General features: G+C 41.1%; 1 pseudogene across 1 annotated transcript; it reads right to left on the reverse strand.

Moving 5' to 3' along the window:
- Positions 1–1,541: 1,541 nt before the first annotated feature.
- Positions 1,542–25,380, reverse strand: LOC308266037 (tyrosyl-DNA phosphodiesterase 2-like; annotated as a pseudogene). Its single transcript has 4 exons — positions 24,968–25,380; positions 2,933–3,109; positions 2,125–2,591; positions 1,542–1,878 (listed from the first exon to the last, which is right to left on the reverse strand). The product of its transcript is annotated as a tyrosyl-DNA phosphodiesterase 2-like (transcript).
- Positions 25,381–25,835: the final 455 nt, after the last annotated feature.

Consider the following 25,835-nt stretch of genomic DNA (forward strand, 5'->3'; position numbering starts at 1 on the left):
CATCTTAAAAATAGCAAAGGTAAAAGGCTATTTTTTTTTATTTATTTATTGTTCTCTTGAAAAAAAAGTTCAAGCAGGTTGTAGTGGTGCATGCCTGTAAGTCCAGTAGTTGGGAGGCTCAGCAATGTAGTGAGGCTCTCAGCAACCCAGAAAGACCCTGCTTTCAAATAAGAAGTAAACTACCGAACAAAAAAACAGTCAGGCCAGGCATGGTGGCTCATGCTTGTAATCCCAGCATTCGGGAGGCAGAGACTGGAGGATCCTGATTCATGGACAGCCTGAGCTAATCACAAGGCCCATCGCAACTCAATGAGGCCCTGTTTCAAAATTAAAAGAATAAAAAATAGGGCTGGGGGTGTAGCTTGGAGGTACAATGACCCTAGGTTCCATCCCTGGTACCACAAAAACAAAACAAAACAAAACGATCTAGGGGTGTAGAATTCCTCTGGGTTTAATTCCCCATTACCACAAAAGAAAAAAAGTTCCACAGTGCTATAACATTGATTTTAATCATCAAGATTAACTTTGCCTCTGTTAGGAACATAACTATGCCATTAATCAAGAGAGTTAAGAGTTTAAATCATAAGTTTTTGTTTTTTTTTTCTTTTTGGTGGTACTGGGGATGGAACCCAGGGGCCTTCTACCTCCAGGCTACACTCCCAGACCTATTTTATGTTTTATTTGGAAACAGGGTCTCTTAGGCCAGCTGAGGCTCGCTTTGAACCTGCGCAATCCTCCTGTCTCAACCTCCCAAGCGCGGGGATTACAAGCGTGCGCCACCACGCCCGGCTCAAATCATAAGTTTTTAAACATAATTTACCAATTACTTAGTCTGATATAGACAGCCATCATTTCCTTAACTACAGATAATCGGCTTTTTCATTTAACATTATATAAATTTCTGAAGTAGGACAAGAGCCCCAGGCTAGTAACTCAGTATCTTTTCTCTTTTAATGACTTACTGAAAAATATTAACTATTTTGCCGGGTGTGGTGGCGCACGCTTGTAATCCCCGTGCTTGGGAGGCAGAGACAGGAGGATTGCGCAGGTTCGAAGCCAGCCGCGCGCTGGCTTAGGAGACCCTGTTTCCAAAAATAAAAATGTAAAAAAAAAAAAAAATAGATCTGGGAGTGTAGCCCGGAGGTAGAAGGGCTTCCAGGAACCCCAGTACCACCACCAAAAAAAAAAAAAAAAAAAGAAAAAAAGAAAAAGAAAAAGAAAAATATTAACTATTTTGGTGCCTAACTGAAAAACAAAAAAACCCCAAGTACTATCAAGGTTATCCCTGAGTCAATGTGGCCCCTGGTGGGATTCCAGCTGGCAGCTCAGAGCACTGCTAAAAGGTCTACAGGCTTTGTGCCCTTCCATTAAACGTCCTCAAAGAATGAATGAACACAGGCATGCTTTGGTTTAAATAAACATTAGCATAACATTAAACCAAATTAGGAACAAATCCTACTTTTCCAGATACTCAGAAAATAGACACAAAAATTTAAAACAAGACTACTCAAAACATTTAAAGGCCTTATTTGAAAAGCTTCTCACAATATTACATTTAAGTTGCACAGAAGACCCCAGTGGTCATCTTCACTAATGACCACAGTCCAGTTTTTCCAACCCAAAGAGGTCCAAACTTTGGCGAATAATGTGGCCCTTTTCCGCAGCTTCTCTGAGGAATATTTAATCAAAATGAAGATTAGAGATCATCTGTGTACCCCATGTATACTGGCAATGCTTAAGTTTGCCAAAAAATTCCCAGACACCCAAACTGTTGTCAGGTAAACCGTCATATTTAATAACTTCTCGATTGCTTAAGTTTATGTCTCCTATAAAGATAATAGTAGCTGACTCTGGAGCCTCTTGCATTTTCTTTAAAACAATTTTGTTTTTTTGTTTTTTGCGGTACTATCAATAGAACCCAGGGGCATTCTATCTCTGAGTGATCCCCCCGCCCCCCCCCCGCAGCCCTGTTTTTTATTCTTTAGTTTTGAAACAGGGTCTCACTGAGTTGCAAAGGGCCTCGCTAAGTAGCTGAGGCTATCCGCAAACTGAGATCCTTCTGTCTCAGCCACTCAAATGATGGGATTACAAGTGTGCACTGTCATCACCATGCCCTGCTAAAACAATTTTTAATTGGTTCATTTGTTCCTTAGCATGCCCTCTGGTGCTCTCCAAATGGGAAGTTATAAGTAAAGTTCATTTCCAGACCAATTCACATGGACACACAAAAGGTTTCTCATCATTTCAGTACTTAGAAAAGAAACAATCTCTTGGCTTTTTAATTTCACTCTTGGTTTCTTCAACATTACAGTTGTGAAATATCCTTCTTTGTGACCTATTATGATTTCATAACATTTTCTCTCTTCTTTAGGTAACTATAGTATGGGGAAATTACGTTCTGCAGAAATATCACATCTGGGCTATGCCAAGTTAAGTAGGAACACACTCCTTGAGCCCTCTCTTGCAAATTATTTCAATCCAGCCCATCAATATTCCAGGTAATGAAAGTGAACATACTACCATCTTCATGCTGAGGATTTACAGATGGACTAAGTTTTGTGGTTGTTGTTGTTATTGTTGTTGTTGCTTTTCTACATCCAAAGGCATTCTACATCCAAGCTATACCCCTAGCCCTATTTTTATTTTCTATTTTGCTTTTGGGGGCTTTTTGTTTTTGTTTTCTATTTTGCGGTACTGGGGATGGAACCCGGGGGCATTCTACCTCCAAGCTACCCATCCAGCCCTTATTTTTAACTAATTTGAAACAGGGTCTCACTGATTTTCAAAGGGCCTCACTAAGTAGCCAAGGCTGTCCTCGAATCATGATTCTCTTGTACCAAATGCTGGGATTACAAGCGTGAGCCATCACGCCCAGCTGAATTAAATTTTGAACTAGTGGAATCAGTTGCTTCTTCATTGGTTCTGTGGACACAGCCCTCTTCCACCTCCTCGGAGTCCTGGGGCTGTGCCCTCCAGGGTGCTGTCCTCCAAGTAGGAGTTCAGCGCTCTTTCCATCTTGGAGTCGTTCTGCCACAGCTCGACACCGAGGGGAACTCTGCACAGGAGTCTCCACCGCTTCCCCTCAAGCTCATCCTCACCGGTCCCTGCACTATCCACAGTTAAATTTTAGATGGAGACATAGACACAGACAATAAAATTCTATTTCTTATAGAAAATTCATATAATGCCTTATACTTTAAGTGTAACATGGAGATTAATAATGTAAAATACAAATAAATATATAAGTAAGGAACTCCTGTGTGACTGAAGTAGACTCATTGCAAAGGTAACTTCATTATATCCTCAATTATTGCTAGCCCTGATTATTGGACATGTGAAAGTACTGAGTATAGCATTTGACATGTAATAGGTATTTAACAGATATTAGTTTAATTTCATTGTTATCTGGGATAGAAAATAACAGTTTCAGCAATTTAATATTCCTGTATGGAAGAGAATCTCAAAATGTTAAAATTAAGAGCATTATTTCTTCAGGTCAATTTTAATCCAATGGGACAGACTACTGAAAACATTAATCAAAATTTATAGAAATAAAACAATGAGGTCAAGTAATTCCTTTGGTACTAAACTTAAAAAAAATACAAGACAAAGAAGTAAATTAGCCATCATTTTTTGTGCGGTTTTGATGGGAAGCATATACTTCACACCCTTTTGGGGGTTTGAGGTCTGTGGATCAGCTATTCTGATGACCCAACAGCTCAGCAGATAGTATCTGTAGGGTGAACATGGACAAGAAATGGCTATCCATTCTTTTAAGCTTTGATGCTCAAATATGTTGCATTTTTCTTCTCCTAGTATAGTAAACACTGTCAATTGTGCACACAGCCTGTATTAGTCTGTATGTAGATTTAAAACCATGGCATCCAGAGTCAGTGCTTCTTAGCCACATCCTGAATCAGAAAGACCATGTGGCTTCCTTGGCCTATTGGAAAAGATGAGTAGAAGGAAACAGAATGTGTAGTTGCTTTCTGCCAAGTATTTGAGAGAAAAGAGACTCTTCTGGTGGGTTGGAGGGGATGCAGAGTGGAGGGAGGTAAGCCTTTATATATTTCAGCCTTCAGCCTTCTATAAGAAAAATGCACTTTATAACAAACACCCTCACCATCTTTGGCTTCTGAGAACTCTGAAAGAGAAAGGAAGAACTCAGAAGCCCTGTTGTTATAGGGTGAATCGTGTCTCTTTTATTTTTTTTATTTTTTTAAACTTTTTTTTAGGGGGTGATACTGGGGGTAGAAACCAGGGGCTTTTTCTACCTCTGGGCTATACTCCCAGACCTATTTTATACTTTATTTGGAAACAGGGTCTCGCTAAGTTGCTGAGAACCTCACTAAGTAGCTGAGGCTGGCTTTGAACCTGTGTGATCCTCCTGTCTCGGCCTCCCAAGCACTGGGATAACAAGCGTGCGCTACCACTCCTGACTGAATTGTGTCCCTTTTATGTATGTTGTATATTGAAGAGCTAACACTCAGTGCCTCAGAATGTGACCATATTTGGAGATAAGGCCTTTAAAGAGGTGATTAATTTAAAAGGCATTGGGGTGGGTACAAATCCAATCTGACTGGTATCCTTTTAAGAAAGGAAATCTGATCACAGAGCAAGATACCAGGGGTGAGCATGCATAGAAGTATGACCACCTGCAAGCCAGGAGAGAGGCCTCAGAAGAAACCATTCCTGCTGGGACTTTGGTCTTGGACATCCATCGCACAGAACCATAAGAAAATAAATTTCTGTTGTTTAAGCCACCCAATCTGTGATATTTTGTTATGGCGGCTCTAGCAAACCAATGAAAGTATTCTGGACTTAGACTTGCAGAGACAGATAGGACTTTGGGGTATAACTATTTCTCTATTGCCCCTTCCTTCAAGAAGTCCTACTGAAATGAGACTGTTGGGGGAACAGGGTTGATGCAGTACTGAATCTAAATTGCTCCAAGATCACGTATGTGAATTTATATGCAGAGCAAAGCCTGAGCTCTCCTTTCTTGGTGTATGATTATTTCAGAGCCCACATTACATATTAGTTAACTCTTCAGGAGAAGGAGATCTTTAATAATACTTAAATACAAATCAGATTTACTTTGTATAAGCAGATAAGGAACATTGAGTTTCATGGGCCTCCAAGACTCCAGCAGAGGCCCTAGCAGTGTGTCCTTATAGCAACATGTTTCTGTAAAATTTGCTAAAATATTTAAGCTATAATCAGGTGAGACAGTGACCTCTTTTGACTCCAGTTTCTTCTCTGTTGCCCTTCCTCTCTTATCATATGGAGTTGGCAGGGGCTACACAGGCCAACTAAGGGTTTGGGTGAGTTCAATGGGGTTTTGTTTTGAGATACATTTGTGTGGCTCACATTTATCCGTGTTTATATTAAGTTCCTGTTACATGTTATGGGTTAAGGGTGGTTCCGGGAACTGTTCTCCTGGCCCTCTACTGACTGATGTGGTCACCAAGGTGCCAAGATCCAGGTCTCATTGTCATTCAAATATGACCAGTGGCAACCAGAACCAAGCAGATTTGAGTATGAACTGGTTAAGAAGAAAAGAGTTTGGAAATGTATGGAGGTAGATATTAGGGTATGGAAAACCCTTCCAAATGTGGAAAAACTGAATGGAGATTTTCCTCAAACTGATAATGATCTCCAATGTATATGGTACTAACAGAAAATGAGAAAAATTTTGATTACCAGAAAGCAATAAAAAATTCCAAATTATTAATAATTAAAGACAAATTTAATATGTGAGTAATTAGAGTCCCAAAAGCATAGAAAAAATGAAAATATATTTGATGAATATTTGATTATCAGCTAGAAATCTTCTAAGCTCTGTGAAATTTAATAAGATGCAAATGAATTGCAAAATTCAACTACTATGTGGCTGTAGAAATTTAAAAATTGATTAGCAGGTGCCATAGTTTAGATATGGAATGTTCCCCCAAAGGCCCATGTGTTGAAAGCTTGGTCCTGAGCATTGTTGGGAAATGTGAAATATTTAATTTTAATTTTTAAAATTTATTTTGGTGGTGCTGGGGTTTCTGGAAGCCCTTCTACCTCCGGGCTACACTCCCAGACCTATTTTTATGTTCTTATTTGGAAACAGGGTCTCTAAAGCCACCGAGGCTGGCTTCCAACCTCCTGTCCTTGTGATCCTCCTGTCTCCGCCTCCCAAGCGAGAAGATTACAAGCGTGCACCACCACTCCCGGCAATGTGGAATCTTTAAAAGGTGGTAGGGCATGTTCTGGAAGGGGCTATTAAAATACCCCTCCCCCAAATCCTTTTGTCTTTCTCTTTGCTTCTTAGTTATCATGAGGTGAGCAGCTTTAATCTGGCACATGCTCTCTGACAAGATGCTCTGCATTATCATATACCTCAAAGCAACAAAACCAACTGACCATGGACTAAAAATCCTAAAGCTGTTGAGTCAAAATAAATCTTTCCTCCTTAAAAGTCATTTAAGTTAGGGATTTTGTTATGGTAACAAAAGCTGACTAACACACTAGGGGAGGGCCCACCAGTTCATATCTTAAATAGTTATTGAAAATAAGTGCATCAATAATAATAAAAAGCCAGGCATGGTGGCACACTCTTGTAATCCCAGTACTTGGGAGGCCGAGACAGGAGGATTATAGGTTTGAGGACAGTCTCAGCAAGTAGTGAAACTCTTGTCAACAAAGCAAGATTCTGTTTCTAAATAAAAAATAAAATAGGGTTTAGAGGTATAGCTTAGAGGCAGATGCCTCTGGGTTCAAACCCCAGAGCCACACAAAAAAGGAAGGAAGGAAGGAAGGAAGGAAGGAAGGAAGGAAGGAAGGAAGGAAGGAAGGAAGGAAGGAAAAAAATGAAGGAAAGAAAAAAGAAAGAAAGGATCATAAGGAGAATTTGAGCTAGTTGTGGTGGTGTGGGCCTGTAATCCCAGTAACTATGATGCTCAGACAGGAGGATCACAGGTTTGAGACCAGCTTTAGCAACTTAAAAAAACTCTCAGCAATCTTATCAAGACCCTGATTAAAAATTTTAAAAGAGAGCCAGTTGTGGTGGCGCACGCTTGTAATCCCAGCATTTGGGAGGCTGAGACCAGCAGTTTGAGGACAGCCTAAGCTACTTAGTGAGGCCCTCTGCAGCTCAGTGAGACCCTGTTTGAAAATAAAGAATAAAAATACAGCTGGGGGTGTAGCTTGGAGGTCGAATGCCCCTGGGTTCCTTTCCAGACCTGCAAAAAAGTAAAAAAATAAATAAAAATAAAAAGCTGGGGGTATAGCTTGGAGGTAGAATGTCCCCATGTTCAATCTCCAGTAACACATGCATGCACGTGGACAGACACACACACACACACACACACACACACACACACACACAATATTAAAGAGAATTTGAACAAGATAAAATAATCCCCAATAATTACATAGTTTTGTTATTCTTTCTGTCCTGATTCACTCACTTCCCACTATAATATACCTGTTTTTCCTTGCCTTATTTCATCAGTTCCCAGGCAAATGGCAGAGCATTTTTTGCCTGCTTTCCTATCAGAGCTCTACCTCTTCCTGGAAGAAAATATGTAAAACCTGTTCATGAAGGAAGAAGGATAGGGCATTCCCAGCAGCTTAGAGAGTGGTAGAGGTCTGGCAGTATGACACAGAAACAGAGTGGGTATTTTGCTCAGGTTAAAATGCCTTCCTGGTCCTGTTAGCCTGTGACACTGTCTTTCTCTGGAGATTTCAGTCTTTTCATTGTACATTTTTTATAGTTTTATTGTTATTGGTACATTGTAATTATACATCATTGTGAGGTTCAAAGTGATACAGGTAAATCTGCACACAGGTCTGAGTGTGCTTCCTTTCAGGTCCCACCTTACTACCTACTCTTTCCTGTACAAAATAGTGAGACTCATAATCCTACTTTCATACATAGGCACAGCATAACTTGGACTGTTTCTTACATCAGTTCTTCCATTTCTTCTTCTCATATCCTTCTTTGTTTCCTTAGATTTAGCTATTGGTTATTCACCTCAAGTATGTAAAGTCTTTCTTATTTATTTATTTATTTATTTATTTATTTATTTATTTATTTATTTTGGCAGTACTGGGGTTGAAACCCAGGGGCATTCTACCTCTGAGCTATCCCCCAGCCCTATTTTTTATTCTTTATTTTGAAACAGGGTCTCACTGAGTTGCAGAGGGCCTCACTAAGTAGCTGAGGTTCTCTGAACCGGATCCTCCTTTCTCAGCCTCCCAAGGACTGGGATTACAAGCATTCATCACCACGCCTGGCTAGTTTTTCTTATTTAATCAAGAAAAGCACTTTCATCAACTTTCATCAAGAAAGCTTTCATCAACTTACTTTAATTTAAAAAAAAGCACTTAGCTTATCATCAGATTACCTTTAACTTGGCACATTCACAGTTTTGTGTGAGTAAAAATACCGCAATCTACAAATACTTTGACTTGCCTGTCATTTGCTGTATAATAACTTCCAAGTGGCTTGAGGAAAGCTCCATGGTTTCAAATGAAAGAGAAATAGAAGTAGAAGGGGGTGGGGAAGTTAAACTTGAAAAAACAAGAAAATCCATAGTACTTGTTTTAAGACTATATTTTCATTCAAAGTATTATGGGCTATTCTTTTAGAATTATTAAAGATTTTACTATACTTTTGGCGTCTCAGTAATTCAGTTATTCATTTTATGCCCTCAAAGGATGAAGTTAAAAATAATTAGCCTAGCTCTTCTAATTTTCCTAAAATTTCTATTTTTTTTTTTTTTTTTTTTTTTTTTTTTGCGGGTCTGGGGATGGAACCCAGGGGCATTCGACCTCTGAGCTACACCCACTGCCCTATTTTTTATTCTTTATTTTGAAACCAGGTCTCACTGAGTTGCAGAGGGCCTCACTAAGTAGCTAAGGCTGTCTGTGAACTGCGATCCTCTGGTCTCAGCCTCCCAAATGCTGGGATTACAAGCATGTGCCACCACGCTCGGCTAAAAATCTATATTTTAATGAGTCTTTATAAGCAGCTTTCTCAGGATAAACACCACTGTGTCTGAATAAAATTGTTTGATGATATCAAACTAAAAACTTTCTGCAAGTCAAAGGGAAACCACCAAGAATCTAAAGAGAAAGCCTATGGAAAGGGAGAAGAGCTTTGACAGCTATCCCTCTGATAGAGGACTGATATTTAGAATATACAAAGAATTTAAAAGACATTGCACTGAAAATATAAATAATCAAATAAAAAAAATGGACAACTGAGCCAGGCAGCCAAGCTCACCACACCCTCCAGGGATCCAGAGTAGAGCTCAACACCAGAAAAGAAACCTGCCCGCCTTGTAGCTGAGGGTGCCATGGCAGCACCATCTTACCTCTCTGTACCTGACTCCAGGGACAATCAGGAAAACATCCAAGGACCTGGAGTAAGCAGCTGCAGATAATCGGAATTGGAAGTTATCAGTTCCTTCTGCACAAACACAGCTACAACTTGCAGCAATGGTGGCCAAGCTCACCACACCCTCCAGAAAACCAGACCAGCTTGCACCAAAATCATAAGTGAAGCTGAGGTCCCCAAAGGAGAATGCCCAGCAAGGTGCCCCCAAGAACTCGTGTAGCCCTGATAAACTCCCTGGGTCTGAGACTTTGTGGTTCAACCCAGCAAATAGTGGCAGCTGAGATTACCACACCCTCCAGAGATCCAGGGTGGCGTTCAATAACACCATAAGTGAAGTTGTGGTTCCGTGGGAAAACACTCAGCCCAGCACCCCCAGAGACTCGCATAGCTTCAATAAACTCCCTGGGTCTGAGACTTTACAGTTCAACCCAGAGAGATGGGAGTGGGGTCTGCAGTTGAACATAGCAGAGGCTCAAAAAGACTCAGGCTCTGATCAGTGGAAAGTTTGAGGAGAGACCTACGCTTAACACTAGACCCAACTAGTAGGATCTCCAAGATCACCACAGACCACCCAATCGTGGTGAATGGGGATAAGTCAGACAAGACCAGCCCTAGCTGTAGAGAATAGAGATTCTTACATTTAATTTGGTCTCAGAGGCATACACCATTAATGAAGGCAGGAAGAGACCAATACTCCAAATCTGTGGAGAGCATGGAGTGTGAGCTGCACTTAACATTAGATCCAGCCCCACTGATAGCAATCATCTACATAGACTAAGAAAGACTCAGAGAACCAGACTCACAGCAAGAAAGGTGCTGGTAGCACTCAGTATCTGCACAGAGAGATTGCAGAGGCCCTGCCTGCTAAATAGTCATTTATTTGTAGAGTTGCATTAATTTGTTGTTGTGGTTATTTTTGTTTTTTGTTCTTTTTTTTTTTTTTTGCGGGTCTGGGGATGGAACCCAGGGGCATTTGACCTCCGAGCTACATCCCCTGCTCTATTTTTTATTCTTTATTTTGAAACAGGGTCTCACTGAGTTGCGGAGAACCTCACTAAGTAGCTGAGGCTGTCCGCGAACCATGATTCAGTCTCAGCCTCCCAAATGCTGGGATTACAAGCATGCGCCACCATGCCCGGCTTTTTTGTTCTTTTTTTTTTTTTTTTTTTTTTTTTTTTTGTGTGTGTGTGTGTGTGTGTGTGTGTGTGAGTGTGTATGCCTGTTTTCTTGTTACCCTTTTCCCAAAAATATTTCCCAAGCTTCTTCCCTTGTACATAGCTACTCTTTTCTCTCTATCCCTTTTCTATCTTTTTCCTTCTTTTTCTCTCTCCCTTGACTTATATTAAATCCACTTCTATATTGGTTACTAGAATAATACTACATTTTCACTATCTCAAATTTCTAGTATATATGCTACCTTACCAAACTCATACTTTTGTTCTATTTGACCCTATCTGAGGCTTTACCCTAATCTTCCACTTATGACTTTACTTCCCTCCTCAGTAAAACCTTCACTGTTGAATACAATACAACTTGCCCTTGGATATACCAGCTGACACCTAGAGACTGAGAGAAATCTATCAAAAGCAACAGATACAAACTTCTGAAACCATGAGAAGGAGGAACAACAAGGGAGCAATTAACTCCCACAACCCCACAATAACAGAACCTGATAACACAGAATTGCAGAGCTCTCCAGAAGGTCAAATCAGTATTGTAACTTTAAAAATAATATAGGAATTCCAAAAATAATTTAAAGAGAGTGTGAAAGAAATAAAGGATGCAATCATTGAAGTAAAGGCATCTATTCAAACTATAAACAACTGAATAAATCACATGAAGAATAGAATCTTGCTTCTAGAAGATGATCACTCCAAAAATGAACACATAGTTAATAACTTAGGAAAAACAATTGACAACAGGAGTTACACACTGAAGAAATATTGGCTCATCTTAAAAGAGCTAACCTAAGAATAATCAAAATAGAGGAGGGAAAAGAAGGTGAAACCAAAGCACTCAACAATCTTTTCAAATAAGTAATAGAAGAAAATTTTCCAAACATAGAACAAGAAATCAACACACAGGTACAGGGAATTTGTAGAACCCCCTTTAGACAAGATCAGAGAAAAGGTTCCCCACGCCACATAATAGTCAAAATGATCAATGTAGAAGCCAAGAAGAGAATCTTAAAGGCAACAAAAACAAAAGACCAAGTGACATTCAGAGAGAAACCAATTATAATTACTCCAGACTTCCCAAACCAAGTCATGAAAGCCAGAGGGCCTGGAGTAACATATTCCAAACTCTGAAAGAAAACAATTTTAAGCCCAAAATTTCAGCAAAACCATGTCTCAAATTAGATGGGGAAATAAAAATCTTTCATGATAGACAGAAGCTGAAGGAATTTATGTTTCCAAAACCAGCACTAGAGAAAATACTCAGAGATTGAGTGCAAAGAAGAAATAAGTAATACACACCAGAACCATTGAAATAAGAATTTTCATCCAGCAGACAACTAAGCAAAGAAGAACAAACTATTTCAAACAGAAGTTAAATCTCAACATATTAGGAATTAAAAATCATCTCTCAATAATCACACTGAATGTAAATGGCCTCAAGTCCCCAATAAAAAGACATAAAGTGGCAAAATGGATTAAAAACCAGAATCCATCTATCTGCTGCCTGCAACAAACACACCTTACAAGTAAAGATAGTAACAAACTTAAGGTAAAGGACTGGAGCAAGGTAATCCATGCCAAATGGACTCAAAGACAAGCAGGAGTAGTAACTATGATATCAGACAAATTAGACTTCAAGCCCACGCTTATAAGAAGAGATAAAGCAGGTCATTTTTACTGGTAAAAGGAACAATCCAGCAAGAAGAAATAATGATAGTCAACATTTATGTTCCAAACATATGTGCAGCTACTTTCATAAAACATTAAGTCACACATAAATATGAATACAGTAATATTGGGAAACTTCAACACCCCTCTCACACCATTAGACTGATCTTCTAGACAAAAGATCAGTAAAGATGCCTCAGACCTAAAGAACACCATTAATCAAATAGACCTGTTAGACACATATGTAATATTTCACCCAACTATACAGAGTTCACATTTTTCTCAACTGCTCATGGAACCTTCTCCAAAACATATCACATGCTGGGCCACAAAGTGAGCACTAGCAAATTTAAAAAATGTGACACACTTCTCTGTATCTTTTCAGACCATAATGGAATGAAAGTAGAAATCAACTATAAGAAGACCCAGAGAAACATGTGGAGACTGAACACCACACTGCTGAATGAAAAGTGGGTCATAGAAGAAGTAAGGTGGGAAATCAAGACATTTCTAGAAGCAAACAAAAATAGAGATGCAACATATCAAAACCTCTGGGAGTGCTCACATAAGAAAAACAGAAAATCATCAAATAAATAACCTAATGACATGCCTCAAAGCCTTTGAAAAACAGGAATAATCTAATCCCAAAGCCTATAGACGACAGAAAATTATTACAATCAAAACAGAAATAAACAAAATAGAGAATTAAAAAATCCAGAAAAAAAAGGTGGTTTCTTGAAAAAATTAACAAGATAGATAAACCACTAGTCAACCTAACGAGAGAGAGAGAGAGAGAGAGAGAGAGAGAGAGAGAGAGAGAGAGAATAGAATGAGAATCAGCCCAAATTATGAAGATAAGTGATGCAAAAGGAGATATCACTACTGACAGTATAGAAAGCCAGAGGATTATCAGAAGCTACTTTTAAAAGCTATACTTCAAAGCCAGGTGTGGTGGCACACGCTTGTAATCCCAGCATTCAGGAGGCTGAGACTGGAGGATTGTGATTCATGGACAACCTCAGCTATTTAGTGAGGCCCTCCGCAACTTGTGAGACCCTGTCTGAAAATAAATAATAAAAAAAAAATAGGGCAGGAGGTGTACCTTGGAGGTCGAATGCCCCTGGATTCCATTCCCAGACCCACAAAAACAAAACAAACAAACAAACTATACTTCAACAAAATGCAAAATCTGGAGGAAACTGGCAACTTTCTAGATAAATACAACCTGCCTAAACTGAGTCAAGAAGATATACAAAATTTAAACTAACCAATAGTAATCAAATAAATTGAAACAGCAATAAAGAGCTTGTTATCAAAGAAAAGCCCAGGACCAGATGGTTTCCCAAGTGAGTTTTATAAAACCTTTACAGAAGTGCTAATCCCAAACCGGGTGTGGTGGTACACGCTTGTAATCCCAGCATTCGGGAGGCTAAGACCGGAGGATCATGGTTTGCAGACAGCCTCAGCTACTCAGTGAGGCTCTCTGAAACTTAGTGAGACCCTGTTTCAAAATAAAGAATAAAAAATAGGGCAGAAGGTGTAGCTCAGAGGTCAAATCCCCAGACCTGCAAAAAAAAAAAAAAAAAAAAAAAAGCCGGGCGTGGTGGCGCACGCTTGTAATCCCCGCGCTTGGGAGGCGGAGACAGGAGGATCGCGCAGGTTCGAAGCCAGCCGCGCTGGCGTAAGAGACCCTGTTTCAAAAATATAAAATAGGTCTGGGAGCGTAGCCCGGAGGTAGAAGGGCTTCCAGGAACCCCAGTACCACCAAAAAAAAAAAAAAAAAAAAAAAAAAAAGAAGAGCTAATGCTGATGCTGATACTCCTTAATCTATTTCATGAAATAGAAAAAAACCGAGACTCTCCCAAATATATTCTATGAAGCCAATATAACATTAATACCAAAACCAAATAAAGAAAGTTCAAGGAAGGAAAACTTCAGGCTTATATCTCTGATGAACTTGGATGCAAAACTGCTAAGCAAAATACCAGCAACATGCATTCAAAACCACATTAAGAGCTGGGTGTGGTAGTGAGCATGCTTGTAATCCTGGTTCTTGGGAGGCAGAGACAGGAGGATTGCAGAGGTTTGAAGCCAGCCTCAGCTACCTAATGAGGCTCTCAGTAACTTAGTGAGACTCTGTTTCCAAACAAAGTATAAAATAGGTCTATATCCTGGAGGTAGAAAAGCCCCTGGGTTCCTTCCTAGTAGTAAAAAAAAAAAAATCCACATTAAAAGAAATTATACACCATAACCAGGATATGGTTCATCCCAGGGATGCAAAGCTGGTTTAGCATACGAAAGTCAATCCATGTAATTCATCATATAAACAGAACCAAAGACAAAAAAAATCACAAGATCATTCTAATAGATGCTGAAAAAGCATTTGATAAAATCCAACACACATTTATGATAAAAGCAGTGCTGAGAATCAGAACAGAAGGAACATACCACAACATCATAAAGGCAATCTACAATAGGCCCACAGCTGACATCATATTAAGTGGGGGGAAAACTTTGAGAATTCACCCTAAAAACAGGAACAAGACAAAGATGTTCATTATCAACACTTCTTTTCAGTATAGTTCTTGAGACTCTAGCCAGAGCAATAAGGCAAGAAAAGAAAATCAAAGGAGTACAAATAGGAAAAGAAGAACTCAAACTTTCACTATTTGCAGATGACATGATACTAAGAAGATCCAATAAACTCAACCAAAAGGCTTATAGAACTGATCAACAAACTCAGCAAAGTGTCTGGATACAAAATCAATCTTTAAAAAATCAGAAGCTTTTCTGTACACCAACCATACATCCACTGAAAAAATAAATCCAGAAAACACTTCCACTCAGGATTTCCCACAAAAAAATAAATACTTAGGAATAAACTTAACCAAGGAGGTAAAGGACTTCTACAAAGAAAATTATAAAATGCTGAAAAAAAATTGAACAAGACCTTAGAAGATGAAAAGATCTTCCATGTTCATGGATAGGCAGAATAAATATCATCAAAATGAACATACTTCCAAAAGTGATCTACAGATTCAACATGATACCCATTAAATTACCAAGATTATTTCTCACAGACATAGAAAAATCAATCCTTAAATTTATTTGGAACATTGAAAAACCCAGAATAACCAAAGTAATTCTCAGCAACAAAAACCATGCAGGAGGAATCATAATACCCAATTTAAAACTAGACTACAAAGCCATAGTAATAAAAACAGCAGAATAGAAGACTCAGAAACAAACACACACACAGCCAATTGATTTTTGACAAAGGGGCCAAAAAATGACAGCATGTTCAATAAGTGATGTTGGCAAAACCATATGCAGAGAAATGAAAATTAATCCCACTTTCTCACCTTCCACAAGAGTTAATTCAAGATGGATCAAAGACTTGGAAATTAGACCAGAGACCTTGAGGCTCCTTGAAGAGGGCATAGGTTCAACACTGCAACACATAGGCACAGGTAAAAAACTTTCTCAACAAGACCCCAAAGGCACAAGAAACTAAAAGACTAATCAATATGTGGGATTGCATGAAACTGAAGAGCTGTACAGCAAAGGAAAGTATCAAGAACCTCAACTGAGAGCCAACAAAATGGAAGAAGATTTTTGCCAACTACTTTTCCGATAGAGGACTAATATCTAGAATATACAGAGATCTCAAGAAACTCAGCACTAAGAAAACAAATAACCCAATCAAAAAATGGGCAAGTAAATTAAATAGACACTTCACAAAGGAGGAAATTCAAATGGCCAATAAAGGCATAAAAAATGTTCAACATCATTAGCAATCAGAGAGATGCAAATCAAAACTACCCTGAGATTCCACCTAACTCCAACGAGAAAGGTAATCATTCAGAACATAAACAACAACAAATGCTAGGGTGGAGGGGTGGGAACTCTAAACATTGTTGGTAGAATTGCAAATTAGTGCAACTACTTTGGAAAACAGTATGGAGGATCCTCAGAAGAATGGGAATGAACTTACCATTTGGTCCAGCAATATACCCAAAAAGAAAAGAAATAAAACTACCAGTCTAATGCATGTGTATCTATGTTCATAGCTGCACAATTCACCGTTGTCAAACTATGGAACCAACCATGATGTTCGTCAACAGATGAATGGATTACAAAACCGTGGGATATGTACACAATGGCATTTTACTCAGCCATAAAGAAAAACACAATTACATCATTTACAGGGAAATGGATGGAACTGGAGGACATTATGCTAAGTGAGATTAGTCAGTCACAAAAAATAAGAAATTGGATGCTTTCCTTAATATGTGAAAGCTAGGGAGAAATGGGTAAAAGGAAGAACTCTAAATGAAGGAGATTCTACAGATGAGCAAATAAAGTGACCTAACTGAGGAGATGGAGGGGAGAGTGAAATTCTCTAATGCACATGATGTACTTTAACAAGCATATCAAAGTCAGTTACTAAGCCAAGCACGAGAAGGATAGAGGGGGAGGGAATGGGGCGGAAATTGGGTAAGGGCTAATTGGGTGATGTGTGCATGTATGTCTCCACCATCGTGTATCTCATTAAGATCTATTACTACAATGCACCAATAAAAAATTAAAAAATAAAATACACACATTTTTAATTCACATTAAAAAAAATCAAATAACAATAAATGTTAGTAAAGATGTGAGGAACCGGGGACTCTTCTACACTTTTTTAGTGGAAGTGCAAACTAGTTCAGGCACTGTGGAGATCAGTGGGGCGATTCTTCAGAAAGCCGGGAATAGATCCACCATATGATCCCGGTATAACAATCCTGGGTACATTTCCAAAGGGGCTGAAATCAGAGAACTATAGTAATATATGCATACTCATGATCATAGCAGCACAATTCACAATAGCCAAATTATGAAACCAACCTAGGTGTCCACCAACAGATGAAGAGGTTACAAAACTATTCACACAATGTAATTACATCATTTGCAAGATAATCAAAGGTCTTGGAGAACATTATGTTAAGAGATGAGCCAGTCACAGAAAGTGAAGCGTCATATGTTTTCTCTAATATTCCAAAGCTAGGGAATAACTGGGATATCAAAGGGACTCCAGATAATGGAGGAGAAACCTCAGTGGAGCCAGGGAGGAGGTCTAAGGAAATGGTAAGGGAAGGCTGAGGTTCATCAGTAGAAATACTACCATCAACTATGTGTATATATGTGAATACACCAACATCAGTCACAGTACTCTGTATTGGGAAGGGGGGAAATGGGGAAGCAGGAGGGCCACCAAGTGCTGTGTGCATGTATGTTATTGTTAATATGATTTACATTATGATGTGAGACTATAATGCACCAATACAAGCATACTATAAAAAGTTGTCCCACTCCATTGTCTTTGTGCTGGTCATAATCCATAAATATTTATGATTAACATCACTTGTATTTAAATCCTAACCATCAGAAATGCTTGTTCAGTTTTCTGGAGGCATTCTTGGGTCAAAAATTTAAAATTTCAAGCCAGTTGTGGTGGCGCACGCTTGTAATCCCCGTGCTTGGGAGGCTGAGACAGGAGGGTCACACAGGTTCAAAGCCAGCCTCAGGTACTTAGTGAGGCTGTAGGACCAAAGTGGGTCCATGACAGGCTTTATCCATACAGCAAACATGCTAGGTCTAAGTTTCAGTTTCCCAGGAATACAACTAACAGTTAAGTGCCTGTTTTGGCACCTGGGTCAGGATGAAAAACTCCCAACCAACCTCAGGAGGCACGAACCAAATGGGAGGCACCAAGTATCCTGTTCATTGCTTGTGATAACAGCAGTAAAAATTCCTTTTGGTTTAAAAACTCCTTTGTAAATCACAGCCTGAGTGACTGAAATGTATAAAACTGCCTTGGAACAAAGACTCGGGGTCCTTGTCAAGATTTCAATGTGTTGGATGAGACTTGGACCCCAGCTCAAGCTACTTCCCCAATAAACCCCTTCCTGTTGTTTCAATTGTTGTGTGTGGTGGTGGTCTCTGTCACCCTGGGGTCCTGGACTTTGAGTATAACAAGGCTCTCAGCAACTTAGTAAGACCCTGTTTCCAAATAAAATATTAAAAATAGGTCTGGGAGTATAGCCCAGAGGTAGAAAGCCTCTGGGTTCCACCCCTAGTACCACCAAAAAAAAATTTTTTTTTAATTTTTGAAGATTTTCTTATAATAAGTTACAACATTATATACTCCTCTCCTCAAAGTAGAAACTATTTAACAGAAAGCAATAATATTTTATTTGGCAAGTGGTGAAAAGAAACTTCCCTGTCAAGTTGGTCAGTAGTTTTCATGGTGCAGCTCAAAGAAGACCATCAGCAACAGCATCCAGGACCTTGATAAAAACAGGAATTCTCGGGCCTCACCCCAGACATACAGAATCAGAGGCTTTGCTCCAGGAATGGGATCTCGGCTCAACTCTGGGTATTTTCATCTCCAGTAAGTTTGCTGGAGCATGTTTACCACTTAAGTGCTCTTATAGCCACTTTTGCATCCCAATTGCTGATATCAAATCAGCCCCACTGGTAAGGTAGAATGGAAGAAAAAACATTTTAGGTAGAAAGAAAACTCCTTGGGAAGGGAAGAAGGGTAAGGTTTTAAAATCTGAAATCTTCAGTTAACAGAGCTTGGTTATTATTAACAAATCAGGCTCATACTTTTAGATTAAAATAGGATGGCTCAGGAAATTCCTGAGGCAATTAAAACCTGAGAGCTTCACCCTTTGGCAAAGTTCCATTCCTCTCCAGGAAGATCCCCCAAAGTTACACTTGTTGTTTACAGAGCCCCACACTGCCACAGCCCTATTTCTGCTCCCTAGCTCCCTACTTCTTGTCTCCTACTCTGAGGAGTCCTGGCCCAAAAGAATTATCAGTTTTTTGAAGCAGAAAGTTTCAAAGAGAAGAGGCTGTCTATTTTGCCCTGCACCCATTAGCCAGCCCCTTTTTAGATACCCTATAAAGAGGGATTGCAAAAGATCCCAGGGCGGCTCTCATGCTCTCTTGAAATGGCCCACATTTCACCTGAACATGTATCCTTACTTTCCTTAAATTAAAATCTGTTTTTATCTCTCACTGGCAAGTGTTGAAATTCTTTTTTCCACAGAAGCCAAGAACCCACAGAAGTTATCATGCTGTTTATGACACTACAAGGCCTACCCCAGAGCTCGAGTGGGAGCACGTGGGGAAAAGTGTGGAATGTGGACATAGACTGGATGCCGAAGTGTGTTCCAGTTAGCAACCTTACTTAAAGTTTGACCAACATAGAGAAAAGATCTATTTTCTACTGTTTCAGGTTCAGGCCAGGTGAGGCCAGGAGCCGTAAATCTCAGGGCATGGCAGGGGGAGGCACAGAGAAGGACAGCACATGGGCTGTGCTCACATCATGGTGGCCAGAAGGAAGAGAGAAGTCTCACCATTACAGAACTGCCACCGTCCCCCCTCGGCAAAATGCAAGCGTGACAAACGCTTGCATTCGGCAAGGCCCACAGAGGCCACGCCCCGAGGAAGAAGACGTCATCTCTGGCAAAAATACTCCCTGCTCTTAGATTTCTACACTAATAAGAAGCTCCAATGATGTAAAACAGGATCCCAAGAATTAGGACTGTGGAAGAAGTTGAGTCCATGAAAGATAAATTTTCTAGTAAACTGTCTGAACCCTCAAAATTTCTCTATATTGTTCCAGCTGTAATGAAGGGCAGCCATAATTCAGGGGCTGCAAAATTCCTTTCAGTTTTTTCTGCAGGCAGGTCCTTTGATCTAAAGATTAGCTCCCAGCACCTCTCTGCCAGCAGGGGAAGCTGCAAACCTACCTCTTGCCCCATTTCCCAAAGAGATGTAAAACTGTCTCTGGAATCTGGGCCATTTGTTTTCCCCTTAAGAGATGCTGATAAGCTCTTACCTTAACAGAAGCCTACCATTTGTGACTCAGCAGCAGGACAGTAAAAAACTCAAAAGTCTGCTTCAAGATCATGCCTTAAAGAACAATTATAGAAATCCAATCACCTGTGTTATAATGTTTTTGTTCTGTCTACTAACTGTAATATAAGTATTGCCTTATAGGGGATGGCGGAGCAGACAGGACCGGACAAATCTGCAATGCAGCCTATGGATCTTGATAAAGGAGGGCCTGGACTAAGCCCTAGAGACAAAAAGACTCTGGAAGGATCAAAGGAGATCCTAGAAGACTGAATTTCCCCAAAACGGACTTTGGGTGTGACCCCCGCCTTTATGGATGGCCTGCCTGTCCCGGATGCCTTTCTGGACTCCAGACCTTGCCCCCTAGGGCTCACCTGTGAGGCCAGAAACCTGATTCCAATGACAAAGGCCAAGGGGGCTGACTTTAATCACCTAGTCCCAGACGAATCTTAAACTGTGACGCCATGGATCTTCTTTTATCCTGTTTATCTTGTTTACACTTAATGCCTCACTATTGTCCTTTGGTGCTTACACGGGGTATAGGGTATAAATACTGGTGATGGAAATTAAAACATTGTCAATTATACAGAAGGCAGTTGTCCATGTCAATTATTTCAGATTTTTTCCCAGAGAGGAATCTCCACTTTTAGCACCGTGAACAGGAACTTAAAGGAGTTTGTTTCATAGAAAGGGAAAAAATCGCTGCAGATAAGTGGCTGCAGAACTACAGCCGAAGCCCTTGCCCATCTTTCTGAGGATCTTGGTCCCAAAGGGACTCAGTGCCCGATTTATTATTCCTGATTGAGCAAGTTCACAGCACAGAACCAACCACACACATAAGATCTCCAAGGCTGCTACCCCTGATCCCTTCCTCCAGCCACAGCCTACCAGACTATGGGCACCACTCAGGTAAACCCATTACAAAGGACTTATCCACTGCTGGGATTACAACCCTCAGGACTCTACTATATCAACCCTGAATATTAATAAATGAGTTCGTTAGGGGTCACTTTATATCTAATAATAACAAGTCAGACTATTTTTTGCAAACTACCACCGCATGCTTAATTTTTACATTTGTCAACTAATCATTGATTCAAGGGAGTTAGATTTCCTTGCTCACACTAATTATACCATATACTTTGGCAAGATTTCTGCCATATTAAAACAAAAAGCCAGCAATTATACTGTTTATTAAAAACCTGTCTTTTTCTGGGCACAGTGGTGCATACTTGTAATCCTAGAACTTGGGAGGCTGAGACAGGAGGATAGCACATTCAAGTCTAGCCTTTGCAACTTAGCAAAACAAACAAGAAACAATGAATAAACAAAAACCTGCCTTTGACTAAAACACTGATAATGTATAACTTTTATTAGATATTATAAGTCAAGCCGGGCGTGGTGGCTCACGCTTGTAATCCCAGTTCTTGGGAGGCTGAGACAAGAGGATCGCATAGGTTCGAAGCCAGCCTCAGCTACTTAGTGAGGCTCTCAGCAACTTAGTCAGACCCTGTTTCCAAATAAAATAGAAAATAGGTCTGGGAGTGTAGCCCGAAGGTAAAACACCTCTGGGTTCCACCCCCAGCACCACACACAAAAAAAATTATAAGTCAACTATTAATTCTGCCTTTAAAAAAAGCATCAGTTTCATCAGAGTCCTCATCTGAGGAGTCCTCAGAGTAGGAGACAAGAAGTAGGGAGCTAAGGATCAGGAATAGGGCTGTGGCAGTGTGGGACTCTGTTAACAAGAAGTGTGACTTTGGGAGACTTGGGGATCTTCCTGGAGGGAAATGGAACTTTGACAAAGGGTGAAGCTCTCAGGTTTAATTGCCTCAGGAATTTCCCGAGCCGTCTGTTGAAAATAGAGTTAGGGGGTTTAGGAGGGAGGTAAAAACACCAACTGGGTTATCAGAGACCGCTGTTTTATTTGGACCCGGCCCCTCCGGAGAGTCAGCCAGCCATGGGGGAAGGGACCAATGGGCCACGCGTCTGGGGAGTTGTGCATAGTCCTGATTGACCTAAGTCACATGGTACATTGAAGGCACCGATGTTTTATAGGCATGCCAATTCTCTTGTGAAATCTGTAATCTCGCGATCTTTGGAGTCTCGAGGAACCTGGAGTCTCGCAATTATCTCCGTTTCTGGCTTCCGGGGTTCCGCCTCCTGTTCCAGCTGAGAGATCACTTGGGGGAGAGACCCAACTTATCACCACCCTGTTTTAATTTAAAAGTGTGGGCCTGACTTCTTAATAATAACCAAGCTCTGTTAACTGAAGATTTCAGATTTTAAAACCTTATCTTTCTTCTCTTCCCAATAGGTCTCTTTTCTATCTAAAACTTTATTTCTTCTATTCTACCTTACTCTAGGGCTCAGTTTGGGGTCCCCTGTTTAGAACAGCTGTCTTTGATCAATTTGAATGTGCTTTCACACAGATGAACTTCTGCTTTATACAATCTCATTAAATATAAAATCTCCTATTATATGTTATTAAATATTGATGATGTTGTTCAAAATGAAGATTATAAAAGCATCTAGACTGGCATCACTCTTTAACTTCTTGAAAGCATCATAAAATAGATTGACTTATCATTTACTCAGATCATCTGCATTGTATTTATATCAGTAAAAAGTGACAAGGCCTTTAGGCCTTCCTTTGTTGTCTTTACATGCATTTATGCTCTTTTCATACGTCTTATGTCTTATTTTTTATCTGATCGCTTTGATCAGGACATCAAAAGTGCTTTTGTTTCCATAATGATATTTAGATTAGTGAAAAGACCCTCAAAGGATAAGGAGAAAGTTTGAGTCTGTTGATACAACACAATAATATTTTGCAGCCCAGTAGTTGTTCTTAGGTTTGGGGCAGCTTTTTTTTCTTTTCTTTTCTTTTCTTTTTTTTTCTTCTCCATAGTGGGGATGGACCCCAGGGGCATTCTACCTCCGAGCTATACCCCCAGCCCTATTTTTATACTTTATTTTGAAACAGGGTCTCACTAAGTTGCTGAAGGCCTCACTAGGTAGCTGAGGCTGGCAGCTACCTGGGATCCTCCTTTCTCAGCCTCCCAAGAACTAGGATTACAAGCGTGGGGCACCACGCCTGGCTAAAAAAAAAAGCTAGGGCAGCTTTTTGATGAAAATATAACAATTTTGTTAGAAGATTGCCTAGCGATACCAGATGTCAATGAGCATTAAAAATTAAACATCATAGCCGGGCGTGGTGGCGCACGCTTGTAATCCCCGGGCTTGGGAGGCAGAGACAGGAGGATGGCGCGAAGCCAGGAGGATCGCTCAGGTTCAAAGCCAGCCGCGCATGCTGGCTTAGGAGACCCTGTTTCCAAATAAAAATGTAAAAATAGGTCTGGGAGTGTAGCCTGGAGGTAGAAGGGCTTCCAGGAACTCCAGTACCACCAATTAAAAAGAAAGAAAGAAAGAAAGAAAGAAAGAAAGAAAGAAAAAAAGAAACTAAAAATTAAACATCATGTCAAATGTACTTTTACTTGAAAAAAATAAAGTTCAAAATCCAAATGCCAGAGTTTGCTGAGAGGTGGCAATTGCTTGTAATCCCAGTACTTGGGAAGCTGAGACAGGAGGATTGCAGGTTCTCCACAAGCCTCAGCTACTTAGTGAGGCCCCCTGCAATTTAGTGAGACCCTGTTTCAAAATAAAAAGTAAAAAAATAGGGGTGGAGGTGTAGCTCGAAGTTAGAATGCCCTGGTTTCAATTTCCAGTACAAAAAAAAAAGGCGCGCGGGGGTGGGGGGGTGGGGGGGGCCAGAGCTTTACAAAAACCGATGTCAAAATCTGAGTACCTCCCATTCTATGTCTTAATAAAACTTGTACACTTACAAACTTAAACTTCAACAAAGTATGCGCAAACCAACGTGCACACACACCTGTTGCCTCAATCACAGCTATGTGCATCTGTGTCTTAGGATCTGAAGGCCCTAACATAAACGGCAAAGGATTAACTGTTCACTTAAATTACTCTGCCCCCTAAAGGAGAGAGGGGTGGCAAGAGCCCACATCTAAGCCCTCTTTCCTATATCAGAATACTTTCCGTGTCCATTAAATAGACCTTTCTTTCTTTCTTTCTTTCTTTCTTTCTTTCTTTCTTTCTTTCTTTCTTTCTTTCTGATAATTCGGGTCCTTCCCCTCCCCCACGTGATCTCGCAGTGAAGGCAGGAGGCAGAACCCTGGAGGCAGAGAGTCAGCTCGGGAAACTACAGATGTCCTGGAGGAGAATTCTGCATTCCCACGCTTAGTCCTACCCCAAAAAATATGGGCCTAAAAGCAGAAGTACTTCTGCTCTGTTGGGTAGGTGACTCCCACCACTGATTGGGACTGGTCGCCTCTTCCCCCAGGACTCCTGACCCATCCCAAAGGGTGCTGAATAAAGCAGATCGCTGGCTGATGGCCTCCTTTGTAATCTTTTGCCTCTATCAGAATCTTTACACTGTGTGTGTGTGTGTGTGTGTGTGTGTGTGTGTGTGTGTGTGTTACTGGGGGTGGAAGCCAGGTGCTTTTCTACCTCCGGGTTATACTATTTTTATACTTTATTTGGAAACAGGGTCTCACTAAGTTGCTGAGAGCCTCACTAAGTAGCTAAGGATGGCTTCGAACTTGCGATCCTCCTGTCTCAGCCCCTCAAGCACTGGGATTATAAACGTGCTCCACCATGCCAGGCTTAAATAGACATTTCTACGACATGTCTCCTATTTATACAGAACATACACGAGAAACTAAAAGGTTTTGAAGCTGAGCCAAACCCAAAGGTCAAAAGGAGAAGAAAGCAAAAATGTCCCTTGACAACTCCAGCCGCAAACCTCATGGCCCTTGGGGTTCCAGAGCTCCAGGGGTGGGTGGGCCGCGCCCTGCACTGCAGCCTCCGGCCGCCAGGGGGCGCTGTTGTCCAGGCTGCGCTCGGCCGCTCTCTCCCGCCGGCGGCTGCGAGGGGGAAGCCGAGCTGCGCGGAGAGGAGGCGGCCGGGCGGAAGGTAAGCGGGGCGGCCGGGCGGCGCAGGGCTGGCGGGGCTCGCTCCGGCCGCCGGGATCCGCCCGTGGCCCGCACCCCAAGCCTGGGAGGCCGGGCCGCCGGCGGGGCCCCGCGGAGCCTCCCTCCCTGCCCAGCCGGGACGCGAGCCGCCGAGCTCGGCCAGTGCGGGCCACCGGCGCGCGGACCTGGGGCCGTGGCGTTCAAGTTCCCCAGCTGCCCCTCTAGTAATCGTGCCGTCAGCCATCGCTCCTCAGCCCGTCGCACTCTGTCTGGAACTTAAGTTGCCCGCAGTTTCTCCTGGGGGCTTCAAATGCACCTCGCTTTCAGAAAATGAAAAATCAAGGTAGAGCAGGTAACATAACTTGGCGGGGAAGCCGAGTGAGCGGTCCCAGCCTGCAGGTCGCCCGCAGCTTGTCATCCCAGTACTTGGGAGGATCGCAGGTTCGCGGCCAACCTCAGCCACGGAGGCCCTCCACTACTAGGGTCGGGGGTGTAGCTCAGAGGTAGAATGCCCCTGGGTTCACACCCCAGCACCAAGAAATAAAGTTTTATTTTACTATAAAGACAACATAATAAAATCCATTTTTTAAAATTTAAATGGTAAATCGGCGTGGTGGCGCTTGCTTGTAATCCCTGCGCTTGGGAGTCGGAGACAGGAGGATCGCCCAGGTTCGAAGCCAGCCGCACAGGCTTAAGAGA

This window comes from Muscardinus avellanarius, assembly GCF_963383645.1.
Source record: "Muscardinus avellanarius genome assembly, chromosome: 8".
Lineage (NCBI taxonomy): Eukaryota > Metazoa > Chordata > Mammalia > Rodentia > Gliridae > Muscardinus > Muscardinus avellanarius.